The 13,457-nt window shown below is 43.1% G+C and overlaps 1 long non-coding RNA gene across 1 annotated transcript in view; it reads left to right on the forward strand.

The window, feature by feature from the left end:
• Positions 1 to 6,452, forward strand: part of LOC110284419 — a 31,818-nt gene extending 25,366 nt beyond the window's left edge. Inside the window, exons 2-3 of the long non-coding RNA XR_002376929.1 lie at positions 2,817 to 2,923; positions 4,595 to 6,452. This is a non-coding gene — a long non-coding RNA (uncharacterized LOC110284419). The remainder of the gene's footprint in view (positions 1 to 2,816; positions 2,924 to 4,594) is intronic.
• The last annotated feature ends 7,005 nt before the right edge of the window (positions 6,453 to 13,457 follow it).

Raw genomic sequence — 13,457 nt, forward strand, 5'->3', positions numbered from 1 at the left:
TTATGAGTGTTTGCCTGCCTTATAGATGGGTCTGGACCACTGTATTGGTACTGCACTATGAACCCAGGTACTCTGCAAGAACAAGTGCTTTCAACTACTGAGCCATTTCTCTAGCCCTTCCCTTTTGAACATTCATTTATTTTTTTATCTTATGGTATGACTGTTTGCTTGGATGTATTTATATGGACCCAATTTGTACCTGGTGTCCTCGGAGGCCACAAAGAGGGTATTTAATCATTCTGAAAGTGGGGTTACAGGTGGTTGTAAGCCACTACATGGGTGCTAGGAAGGAAACCAAAGTCCGCTGCAGGAGTAATAGGTGTTTTTAACCACTAAGTCATTACTCAATCTCTTAGTCCCTAATATTTTTTGAAAATAAAATGTATTCATTTTCAATTCTGAGTATGTCTATGTATATATGTCTCCCCCTGTGTGTACACCATGTGTGTTCTTGTACCTCTGGAGGCCAGAAGAGGGCATCTGAGCCTCTTGAGCTAAAGTTGCAGGCAGTTTGTGAGCCACTTAAACAATGGGAGTTCTGGGTACTGAATTCAGATTCTCTACAATAATAGCAAGCCCTCTTGATCTCTGAGATAATTCCCCACCCTTGGTTCATCATCCCAACTACCCAGTTTGAATTCCTCTAATATTAGACCAAGATAAATCTTCACTCTACATGACAAGACATTTTCAGCCAGAACTTCTCTTTATGGAAAAGCCTTTCCTGAAGTGGCAAAGGAAAAGACCCGTGTCTCACCCTGGTGCTCTCCATCCTCTGACCTGTTCCTTGTTATGCTCTGATCTATATGCCATCCCCATGCTGGCAACCCTAGCAAGCATAAATAAAAACCCTCAGCCATCCCTTTGTACAGTTGCTCTAAGTTGACGCCAGGGCAAAATGTCTGGGGCTGTGTTTGCTTAGTAATGGTTTCTGCAGAGATTTCTGGGGCAGAAATTTAGACTCTAAGCCCTCGTTTAATACGCTCTTACAACTGTGGTTGGGATTTTGTGATTTGGGAAATGTTATTCTTTCTCTATACATATATATCGGCATGTTTGGGATCTCAGGGGGCTCTGCCGCTCTAAGGGACGGACAATCCATGAGAGAATGTTATCTTAGCTTCTGGCTCTTGGATAGCAGTATGGCTTACTGGTTTGTTTATCCTGGATAAAATGTCCCTAATGTCCCAGAATCATGAGGTTTATTATCATGACATATTTATACCACATCAAATTGTTCTCTACTCTCCAACCCAAATAACCTAGCGTTTTAGCTTCTTTTTTAACCATTCAAATCCAACTGCGGACACGGTCATCTATTTATCACTGGAATCATTGAATTTATAACGTGCAAGAGTCCACTGCTTGCTCTCCAGCTGTGCTTCCTCCCATGACAGTGGTGAGTCACACAGCCATGGTGGCATCCCTGCCTTCTTGGGTGCACAGATGGCTAATTAATCTGGAATTCTGGATGAGAAGAGAGTTCTGCGCTGTCTGCGAATTGTGCTTGCCCTCTCCTAGCTCTGCTTTTTGGCATGGGTTTCTTTATTCCTTATTTTTAATTTATTTTTTATACTCCATATCCCATTCCCTGCCCCCATCCACCCTCTGACTGCTCCACATCCCACACCTTCTCCCTACCCCACCCCATCTCCACTTGGATGCCCCCAGCCCCCCAACCCACCTGACCTCTAAACTCCCTGGGGCCTCCATCCTTCACTTGATGTCCTGTCTTACTGCTGGAGGCAGGTTCTATAAATTCGCTCTGTCTATGGTCAGGCATTTCATCTAAGGTCCTTCCCTTTGAATCCTGGGAGTCTCTAACCTCTCAGGTCTCTGGTACATTCTGGGGTCCCTCCCCCAACCTCCTACTTCCTGAGGTTGCCTGTTTACATTCTTTCTGCTGGCCATCAGAGCTTCAGTCCTCCCCCCCTCTCCCACCCTGCACCCAATACCAGATCAGGTCCCCCCCCCCCACTTCCTCCCACTCCAGTCCCTCCCAGGTTCCTCCCTCCCTCCCTATTTGTGATTGCTTTCTTCTCCCTCCCAAGTGGGACTAAGACATCCTCACTTGGGCACTTCATCTTGTTGAGCTTTTTGAGTTCTGTGGACTGTATCTTGGGTATTCTGTACTTTGTGTGTGTGTGTGTGTGTATGTGTGTGTGTGTGTGTGTGTGTGTGTGGCTAATATCCACTTACTAGTGAGTACATACCCATACCGTGGCATGGGTTCCTTAAGCCTAACATCCTTCCTTTGTGTGGGATGGTGGTCATTATGCAAGGAGTGAAGAAAACATTCTTCAAATTGGCTTTTCCTCTGAAGGCAATTGCTTATTATATTAAAGATCAAGTTATAGAATGCCATGTTGCAGGAGCAAATGGGTTGGGTGTGTCGGCACATGCCTGTGATCCAAATATTGGGAAGACTGAGGCAGGGGAATTAGGAATTTGAGGGCCGTTCTGGCCCACATAGTAAGGCACTGACTCAGAAACACACACACACACACACACACACACACACACACACACACACACACACACACACACACACACACACACACACACACAGAGAGAGAGAGAGAGAGAGACATAAAGAGCTTATTGCTTTTTCCTTTCTTTTTTTTGTAATTAATCATTCATCTCTGTTGTCTTTTTTGTTAGCATCTTAAATGAAGCCAGCTAATTTGAATATACAAAGTCCTCAAAAAGGGACTTATTAGCTTTATGGTAGAGCCAGGATATGTCTCAGTCACAGCCTGAGGATATCTCTCTGATAACTCTAGTTCTACAATTGAACCATGACTTTGCTTTTGCAGGCTTGATGGAGGCCCTACAGTGACTATTCATTGGCTGAGGCTTTGGATTATCTTGGGAGGACCCTGAAAGAATGGCCTGGCCAGAAGCTTGTAGCATCCTGCATGAGGTCCTTGTGAGTTCTCCTAGGATCACTAACTCAAAGTCAGGGAGGAAATAGACACCAGCATTTCAGCTTTGCCTGACTTGAACGGTCACAGAGGACTTGATACTTTGTGCCTTTTCTTTGCTCTGAAAACCTTGGGCCACTTGATGCCTCTGTTCTGTTTCATGCCTTGTGTCCTACACACAGTTACATCATCCAGTAAACATCCTCCAAGTTCTGTTGGTGACATTGTCCACAGATGATGCCCAATTTCATATTTGTAGAAAGCCGTCTATTCACAAGGCAGATGACTCGTGAGTCACATGTACTCAGATGACTTCTTGTTAACCAATCACCTAATGAATAAAGGAACCAATCACTGGGTGAGTAGGTGGGACTTCTGGGTTGCACAGAGGAAGAGAGGAAGCAGGAGAGAGTTAGGCCCCTTTTTGGATGAGGATAGCATGAGGACAAATATAGCTACAAGTATCTCCCAGTTTCAGTGGTGGATCCGTCAGGAGGATTTAGATTTAATAAGACTAATAAGATTAGGATTTTAGTTGCTGTGCCCAGAGTTTGAATTACCATCATTTCTGAACTAAGTTTGTGTTGTGTTTTCCTTCACGTGGTAGTTGGTTTGGGTTCAAGAGAGAAAGGTATGGCGGCAAAGCTTGAGCTTGCCTGATGTGTACCACAAAGGCTGTGAGGGATTTGAAGCAGAGAAGCATGGGGCTGCCAGTGGGAACTTAGGGAGCTGGGTGAAGACATTTCAGGAGTTCTGGGCCAGAGAGTCTAAACGAGATAACAGGATGGCTATTGTCTGCCAGTGCATGGCCAGCCATCCCCACTGGGCAGAGTTGCCAGTGCCTGGGTGAGGGAACATGGAGTTCTTTTTAATATTTCCCACAACATAGCTGTCTCACCACATCGTTTTGACTTTTCCACACAACCGTGGCCTATATTCACCATCCTGCCTCCTCCCCCAGGATTGAGAAGGCTAACTCTAAATAAGGAGAAAGAAAACTAATGACTGTAAACCAATAAGTAAGTAGATAAAATACAACATTAAAAAAAAAGACACACATAAACATTCAGGATTGTGATGACAGGAATGTCAACCCTTTTGCTTATGAGGGAAAGAATACAAAATAAATAAACTAATTAGAAATAAGTAAAAGTAATTGGGAAAGACTAGGGTGAGTGGTCATCTTTGAAGCTGCTGGTCACAGGTGAAAATGTGTTCCTGGAGTCAGGACCCCCGCCTCTTTTCATCAGGAGCTAGGGTTTCCCCTCCTCCAACTCAGTGCTGAGCTGAAATCATCAGGCAGTTCTCTGAGTGGCCATTCAGTGCCTGACTCCACAGAGTGCAATACAGGGGTGTGTTGTGAGTTTATTCAGGTGGAAGAACGGAACTGACAGCCGTTGGAGAAGGTCAACATTACATATTCATTTTATTTTAAATAATTGATGATGTTTCCTGTCTTTGCCTACATTAATTGCTCTCAGGTGTTAGAAAATGGCTCAGTGAGCTGCTTTTCAATGTGCTTCTTTAGAAACACAGTGTGGCTGCTCTTTGGAATTCTAAAAGCAGTGCATACTGTGTGGGGCTTTCTAACGGGGGGGGGGGGGGGGGGGAGTTGGGGTGGGTTAATGAAGCGAAATTGAACATAGGCATTGATGCTTTTCGCCTCATAGAAGGGAAGAATGAGCCTCACTCTACACCCAGAATGCCAACTACATTTTCATCCAGTCCTCAAAAAATATCATGTGTACCCAGATTCTCCTGGTCAGACCAACGCTGTGGAAACCCACTGGATGCATTCAGAGGTATGACTGATAATGAAGACTGAAATGCAGTCATCCGTCATCTGCAGGACGATGCTGTGTGTGCCATAAAACCCAAAAGTAATCTATTGCAAGAGAGAATCAATTCTCCCAAGTAAACAGGGCCCTATTAGTTTGAAAACTAATGCAGCACAGAGAGAAATCAGGTTGCTCAGATAATGTTGATTCTGTTTCCTTTTGAACCATTAACAGCCTCACTTAAAGCCATGTATTGAAAGCTGTGACTTATCGTTAACCACAGTTTCTAATGCATTAAACAAACGGCAAGGATGATTGTAGGTCATAGCCACCATTCACACATTATACGCAAATGCTTCTCTACTGGATATTTAAAGGAGAAAAGTTACATCTAAACTCACTCCATAATGTATGCTTTCAGAGTGGGATGCTAAGCAAGTTCTGATTTTGCGAGCTCAGAGTCACGCTAAATGCCGGGAATACAGGTTTCTTCTTAGAAAGGGCCGGTGGCTTTGGCTAATGTCCTGGGGGATGTCTTCGAAATGCAAAGTGTATGTCTGACCATGGCCATAGCAGTCTCAAGTTCCTTTGCCAAGGACTTTGGGGGAAATTCTTCCTCAGGAAACCCACATAGAGGGAAGAACAAGAGAATCACCAATAGTGCTTAAACCTGGCGTCTATACCTTTTAACTCTTCAAACAGACCACAGCAGTAAAAACAGCTCTGCTGCCAGTCTTCAGAATCTTAACTGAGTTGGAGGCAAACTATTGTGAAGTATAATGTAGTTAGTGACTCTGTGAAGTTAGTCCACAGAAAGCCATTTTAAAAAAAATGGACCTACACAACAATTGCCCCCCACACAAACTGCACATGCAATATTCAAAGCCACTGCTAGGTGCGTCGCTGAGTACAGAAAGCTGTGCTCCCAGAACCATCAAGTCAACACGCCAGCTGCTCAGCATTATTTACAATATATTGGCTTCACCACTGACCTAAAGAGCTGAAGAAAATAACAGGCCATATTTTCAGCTTGGTAAAAGCCTGCAGTGGGGAGCCCTTTCACAACAATTACAAGCATTTGCTCGGAATGCATTTGCTGATTTAACAAACTGGAGAGGACAAATGTTTAACATGCTGTCGTGAGGCTGTTCAGTCGCTTTTCTTGGTATCCGTTGATCTGAGATAATGTGTTCTTGCCCAATCATGCTACAAAGAAGCAGCGGAAATAAATAAATAAATAGATGTAATGCGATGCGTTCCCACAATAGCTGAGCTGCTGACGGCCCCTGACAGATGGAAAGAAAAAAAAAAGTCAATATGATGTCTGAGACAGCCCAGGCTCGGCACTGCAGAATAAATTACATGATTCGCCGAATGCTTGGGCCTCGCTCAGACATTCAAAAAAAAAAAAAAAAATTGGAAAGATAAAAGCTTGCATTGGCTTCAGATGATATTTACTGCTTGATGGATTTACTAGCAGCCCCAGTACAGTCGTACTGTATTGAATTATTGGCCTCTATTTAGCTGTGTGTCCGTCGGCGCTCGAGTGTCCATTTAAGCATAAGTGAGCTGGAGACCTGCCAAGCCCCTTTGAGGCTTCGGGTGCAGAGAAAGACGCAGGCTAATGGCCACCAGCTTGAATAACAGGGAGTGTAAGGACATTGGGGGAGGCAACAAAGCCCAGCTACAAAGTACTTGCTTATCAATATTAATGCCAAAATAAATATTAATGGAGGCTGCCCGGCCTAGCAGTTTTGAATGTGCCTTGTTTTCTTTGTGTTTTAACACAAATGGCTGGAAATGACTGTGTGATTTCTCTCTCACTCTCTCTTTCACACCTTCTTTCTCGCTCTGAATCTCAGAAGGAATTTGGAAAAGCCCATTAGCTCTACTTCCGCCCATCATCACAGCGGCAGGCTTTTCTAGAAGGCGAAGGAAGGCAAATGAAATGCCGGCTTGAAGAGGTACTCGCGGCGTCCAATAAAATATACGATTAGAATAGCAATGTACAGTGCCGCAGCAATTGTCACAGATTCTTTATTGTGTGGCGCTCCGGCCGTCCAACTGAGAAGTAGCAGCTCATAGAGAAAAATCTGGGAAAGCCTTATTAACAGCTTAAAAAAAGAAAAAGAAAAAAGAAGAAGAAGGTGGCTACACAGGAGTAAAGGTAGATAGGAACTCTGTACTTTCCGTTCAGTTTTACCGTGAACCTAAAACTTCTCCAAAAAAAAAATTTTTTTTTTTTTTAAATTAAGTGAAAATGTGTCGTTCACAAAGGAAGTACAGATGAGTTGGAGAGTGTCTGGGGGAGAGTTAAGCAATCAAACCATTACCTTGCTGCTATCTATAGCCTCATAGGGAGGTCACCTGTGGGTCTTCCCACCGTGTGCCCTGTGGGAAAGAGAGGCTAACACAGGGGAAGATACAACAGTCAAAGAGACTGTTAGCGTCTGGCAATTACATCCAGACATGCTGCTATTTATGAAAGATCAGGGGAGGGCGACAGCACAGGTCCCCAGCGAGATTCACAGAGACATTTGTGTGGACAATGGCTCCCATTAGCAGCACAAAGGAGCTGAATGCCCTGGAAGGGGCCACAGGGAGCATGCCAGGTGACTGGAGGTGCAAGGCTGGGTTCGCAGGGGCCTCCAAAGCTCCGGCCAGAGCAAGCAGAGCCTCCCGTTTAAGAACATGGCTGCTACTGAACAGGGTTCCCTAGCTTTAGTCTTCATGCAACCCTGAAATTCTTGTGGCTCTCTTTCTTACCCTGTAAAAAAACAGTTGAGGAAACTACCCCAGCAATAAAAGGCGGTGCTAATAGGGAGCATAAGAAATTAGAGGCGTGCACGATCTCTGCATTATGATTTTTAGAGTGCTTTTTGCATACTCCTACGTATACGTTCTCCTCCCAAGGCAGTGACACAATCCAGCTCTGCTCATTTTGTAACATAAGAAAGTGACACATGGTCTCTTACCCCAAGCCACACGGACAGATCATAGAAATGCTGAGAGTGACCCTCCTGCCGTTCCTGAAGTACCTCTTTGCAGTTATACAACTTGAGCGAGGATCACTATCCTCTCTTCGGGCAGCAGGAGGAATCGGTGACCTAATGGATTCAGAGACCTACCGTAAACCTGAACACTCTGCTCGGGTCCCCAATGTGTTCTCTCTCTCTCTCTCTCTCTCTCTCTCTGATCTATCCCTATGAAGGGGTTGTATCTCTCTCTCTCTCTCTCTCTCTCTCTCTCTCTCTCTCTCTCTCTCTCAGATCTATCCCTATGAAGGGGTTGTAGGTCCTGAAGTTTTTGCATAGATGACCTGTGTACTGCAGAGCCCAAGGCCCTGAGTGTCTTGGCTGAAATTCTTCAGCTGCCTCTAAGCCAAGCTGTCTACATGAGGCTGGAGGGTAGGTGAAGCCAGGGACAGTCTTGTTCGTTTTCTGCTGGGCGATGCTCCCACTCAGCAGACAGCCCAACAATCAGCAACTGTCTATTTCAGCATGACCAGTTCTGGCACCAGACACTTAAGCACATTCTTTGTATTGCTGTCTCAGAACAAAAGAATCCATAAGGCAAATGGAAATAATCACTGTAGCTCAGATTGACAATAATGGAGAGTAATTGTTATTTTCATCTTGGGGCTTGACACACATCATCTCCTTTCTTTGTCAGAATAGCACCACAGAACTGCTGGCATGGTTTCCAGTTTCCACAGATAAGTAAATTGAGATTCCAGGAGGTTAAATCTTTGGTCCGGGTCACACCATGGCTAAGTCAGTAAGCTTAGCTTCTAAGGCCAGATTTTGCTAGTCTCAAAGACACATTCCTCCAGCAGGCCTGGAGAAAGGTTTGTAGGGGAAGTCCTGAGAAGTGTTGGCTCCATGATACAAGACAGTATGTCCTATATTTTAGAAACTTCCTGCCACCCATCTTTTCTAATCATATGTTCAGAAAGAGACGATGAGCAATACTGCTTCTTATATCTCATCAATTCTTATTTTCCTAAAAGTTCAAAGTAGGTCAATGGCTTTTCTACCTAGAATGACTTAAGAACAGAGTGACCACCAGACGGTGGTGGTGCACGCCTTTAATCCTAGCACTTGGGAGGCAAAGGCAGGCGGATTTCTGAGTTCGAGGCCAGCCTGGTCTACAGAGTGAGTTCCAGGACAGCCAGGGCTACATAGAGAAACCCTGTCTCAAAAAAACCAAAAACAAATGAACAAACAAACAAACAAACAAACAAAAAGAACAGAGTGTCCAGTGTTTTCCAGCCCCACCCCACCAAGAACTATTGTTCAGCCCTTGCATGCATTAATAAATCTTCCCATTCCTCCCTAGACTCAAGTGCAAATAATGAGAATATCAAAACTTTGCTTATATAGTTGTTATTAGTAATATTTAATTTAATATTAATATTTAATTTAAGCCTGACCCATAAACCTCAATATTTTATGATTATTCATATCAAGGTAATAAAACCTGCTCTTGATTTTGTAGCAGGATAACTAAAGGGCATCTGTAGACGGTGCCCGGCCCTCCAGAGCCGATCAGGACAGGCAGGTGCGCTTATCATACTTACTGAAAGTACCATAAATGCTACTGTTAGTGGGTAGAATAATACTCAGGTTATAAACAGAACTGCAAGCACACATGGCCCCAGCCACCCTTCAATACTTTGACTCTTGCAATCTCTATGACACGTCCTGGATCAAAGACATCCCTTGTTCCTTGGCTGAGTAACAGAAGTTCTGATTTGTGCTTCTTATGGCCCCGGGGCTCAGGAGCAGGAGGATCTCTGCAGATGGACGTCATAGCATCACCATAGCACAAAGTTCTTGTGCATCTTGGCAACAATGTGACTTTTATGCAGGAGCCTCTAATTAGAGCACAGGAAAGCAGGCTTAACCTTCTATTAACATGTGCATTTGGTCTCTCTGAAGATCTGTGCTGCTACTACAAAGAAGCTTGCCCTTCTACAGGGACACTAAAAAAAGAAGTACTTTAATAAGTACTTCTAGATTAATTAATTAATTAAAATGAGATAAAAATCAGACAAACAAAAAAGCAAAGTACCGAGTAGACAGTCCACACTTGAACTTACCAAACCTAGCAACACCAAATGCCTTAATTCCATGCTGTGTGATTCTATTGTTTGCATGTATTTTTGACCAGCCAGCTTAGAACCTTCAACTTGTTTTCTGAGTGCTCTGTGAAAGAGGACTGAGGCTTCACCCTCAGTGGGTGTGATGGATGTCAAGTCAAGCCTGGCACCAGTTACTACCAGTCACTTCAGAGAGTAGAGCTCTGTTACCTGTGATTAGAATGAGCACTAAATGTGTTAATGGCACCTAAGTTAATGGAGCCGTTAATTAGTCTTCTCTGGGATGGGACCAGGCACTTGTTTGATAATGCACCAAGACAAAAATAGACCCGAGAATGTTAGAATAAAGCCATGGAGGTCAACCAGTCTACAGAGGCATAATTTCAGATCCCAGGATGAGAATCAACTGTAGATGCCCTAGGTCAGAAGAAGTGTTTAAGTAGGTTTTTGTTTTGTTTTGTTTTGTTTTGTTTTTTAATAAATTCCTGTGAGATGGATAGTTAAAATCCACATACAGAAGAGTTAGTCAGGAGAACATAAGAAAAAGGGATAAATGGTGAACTTTCAGATTGAAGTGATTAATGGAAGGGTACTCTTGGGATCAATCAATACTGCTGCTCCTATTGTCTGGTGTATTTATTAACAAACTGGAAGATGGATAGGGTGACAAGTAGTTGAATTTGTCGATGACAAAATTGAAAGATTAAGGGAGATGGTGGACTACCGTAGAAAGATAACCTAAGAAAACCATGTCTCAAACTAAGATTAGAAAAAAAAAATTGTCAAAATGAAGAAGAGAAACAATAGCTAAGATACATTGAACCGTCTCGGGTTCTAAAAGGAAGAAAGAACAGAAAGAAAAGAAAGAATGAGAGATAGCACATTAATTCAAGAAGAATCTTTTTATGAATATTCAAGAGCAGACTAAATTTGATTAAGGACTCTGAGCATTGCTGTGAATAATTTTGTTAATCAGCCAGTACTAAATTAATACGTACTCAATCTGGAATAGGAAAAAAAAAAAAAACAGTTCCAGGGATGCTATGACCAGACTTTTCTAAGCCTCCGTGTCTATTGCCTCTACTCCATGACAATTTTCTTGTAGTTTTCCCATCACGTGGGACTTTCTCAAACTCATAATGTATCCATCTGGCTTTCCTAATTTGTGCCTAGGTGTGTGGTATCTGGAACCAGATGTGGCTAAAAGCCTTCAGAGGTGAGCTCCCATTCATTTAACATTTCTAAGCTATTTCGAACCAAGGAATTGGATTACCCACTTGGTTCCTTCTCATTTGAGATTTTCCTTAAAAAAAAAATCCCAAATGGGTAACCACATGTGAAACATAACTCACTTATTCTGCTGCTGGGGCTAAATGCATGAGAAATCCACTCAAAGTGGGGGATGACTTATTTCACGATTTTAGAGGTTTCCGACCATGGCTTTGTCACTTCTGAGTAAGGGAAGGTGAGGCAGAACATCAAGGTTGAAGCAAAGGATGGAGCATGGATACTCACTAGTGTTAGGCGGTAGCTAGGATGGAGCAGAGACAAGATACACCCTTCAAAGGCAAACCCCAGTGACGTACTAGCTCCACCCCAGTGACGTACTAGCTCCACCCCAGTGACTGACGTACTAGCTCCACCTAGGCCGGACTCTTCATATCCTACCCCACTATGAACTCATCATGAAGTTAACACAGTCATGATCCACTCACCTCTCAATAGTGCCTCTTCAACACCAGAGCATTTGAGGGCTCTTCATACCTAAACCGTAACATGGCCCAAGCTCCAACATTTGCCAACAGGGGCAAGGATGCCACTGTCCTTTATTAACCCTAGGTATCATCGGGTCTACAAGCCACTTTTCTTTCTTTGTTCCCCTCAGTTTCAGATAAAGCACAGCAATGGCCTTACTACAGCACCGTGGGCTCCTGACACTGTTTGCAAAGAGACATTTGGGATTTTAAGAAAATATTAAAGTCTAGAAAGAGAAGATGATACAGGAGAAGCAGCATTCAGAAGTGAGTAGGGATCTCTTGCTCACTATCTGCTTTTCAGAGCATCTCTGGTCAGATCCCCTGTGCTTCTCTAGGTACAGTGAGCCAATCTTGCTTCTAATTGCTGACAGCCTGGACAGTGTGTTATGGCAAGAGATCTGTACTTTCGGGACAACGCCGATTATTTCTTTACAAAGGAATTCAAAAGATTAATGGAAAAATAATAGAATTTTAACACTCCCAGCTTTCAGTTCTTTAGACTGTATATGGTTACATGTGTGTCTTCACACGCACACACACACACACACACACACACACACACACACTGCATTGCATGACATAGGTAGTTTTTGTCAGGTCAAGCTTCTATAAGAAGACTGTTTAACTTAAACATAGTCATTGGTTTCTCATGGTTCTAAAAGCCAGGAATGTGAAAGTGAAATGCCAGTATGATTGGGTTCTGGTAATAGCTTGCTCTCTTGGAAAGGAGAGAGAGAGAGAGAGAGAGAGAGAGAGAGAGAGAGAGAGAGAGAGAGAGAGAGAGAGAGAGAGAGAGAGAGAGAAAACAGTCTTTTTCCAGTTTGTTCTCATAAAGGTACCAATTCCATCAGGGGGTCTTCACTCTTTTTACCTAATAAAAATACAAAAACCCATTCACCAAATACCAGTAGAGATTAGAATTCCTACCTTGTGAATAGCAGAGAGGCAGAAATGTTCTGCCTAGCATTTTATATGTATATATGTGTACATATACATATATACATACAGTCTTATAGGAGATGAGACCACAAAGATGAAAACTTGATAGCTGTGTTATTTTTATAGAGTGATAACAATGCTACAGTTTTATGTCAACTTTATGAAAGCCAAAGCCACCTGAGAGGAAGAAACCTAGGTTAAGAAGATGACTGTCTAAGGTAGGGCTGTAGGCAAGCCCGTAGGTCATGTTCTTAACTAGTGATTCATGGGGAAGAGCCCAGACAATTGTGGGTGAGGTCATCTCTAGGCTAGTGGTCTTGAATTCTGTAACAAAGCAGGCTGAGTAAGGCATGTGGAGAAACCCAGAGTCTAGAACCCCTCTGTGGCTTCTGCATCAGCTCCTGCCTCCTGGTTCCTGCCGTGTTTGAGTTCCTTCCTGGTGTCTTTGACAATGAACTATGACATACATGCAGCTGAATAAACACTTTCCTCCACAACTTACTTTTTGGTCATGGTGTTTCATTGTAGCAATAAAACCCCAGCTAAGGCAATCAGACAAACTTTATCTTTTCTCAAAACATGATCTATAAATTTATCATTGTCCAAATACCAGCATAGATAGTAACTAAAGTTAGAGTCTAAGTCATTACAATAGTAATTGAACTAGGGGAGGAATAATGATCTCCCATTTATATTTCAGTCAAAAAGCCACAAGTATAATCTGTGTTACAGGTGACAAAGGGAAGAATAGTAGTTCAGTGGAGGCACAAAGACCTTAGGTCCTCCTCTAAACTTTGTTACTATTACTCACAGACATCCAAAAGATGATGTAGAAGTAAAAAGGGACGGTAATCATGAATATTTATAAGTACCATCTTCCTAATACCCACAGGAGCAACGTGTGTACCTCGTTTTGCTCTAGGATGTCATACTTCTGCTGTATGTTTCCAAGTATTAT

The sequence above is a fragment of the Mus caroli genome, chromosome 18 (assembly GCF_900094665.2).
Source record: "Mus caroli chromosome 18, CAROLI_EIJ_v1.1, whole genome shotgun sequence".
Lineage (NCBI taxonomy): Eukaryota > Metazoa > Chordata > Mammalia > Rodentia > Muridae > Mus > Mus caroli.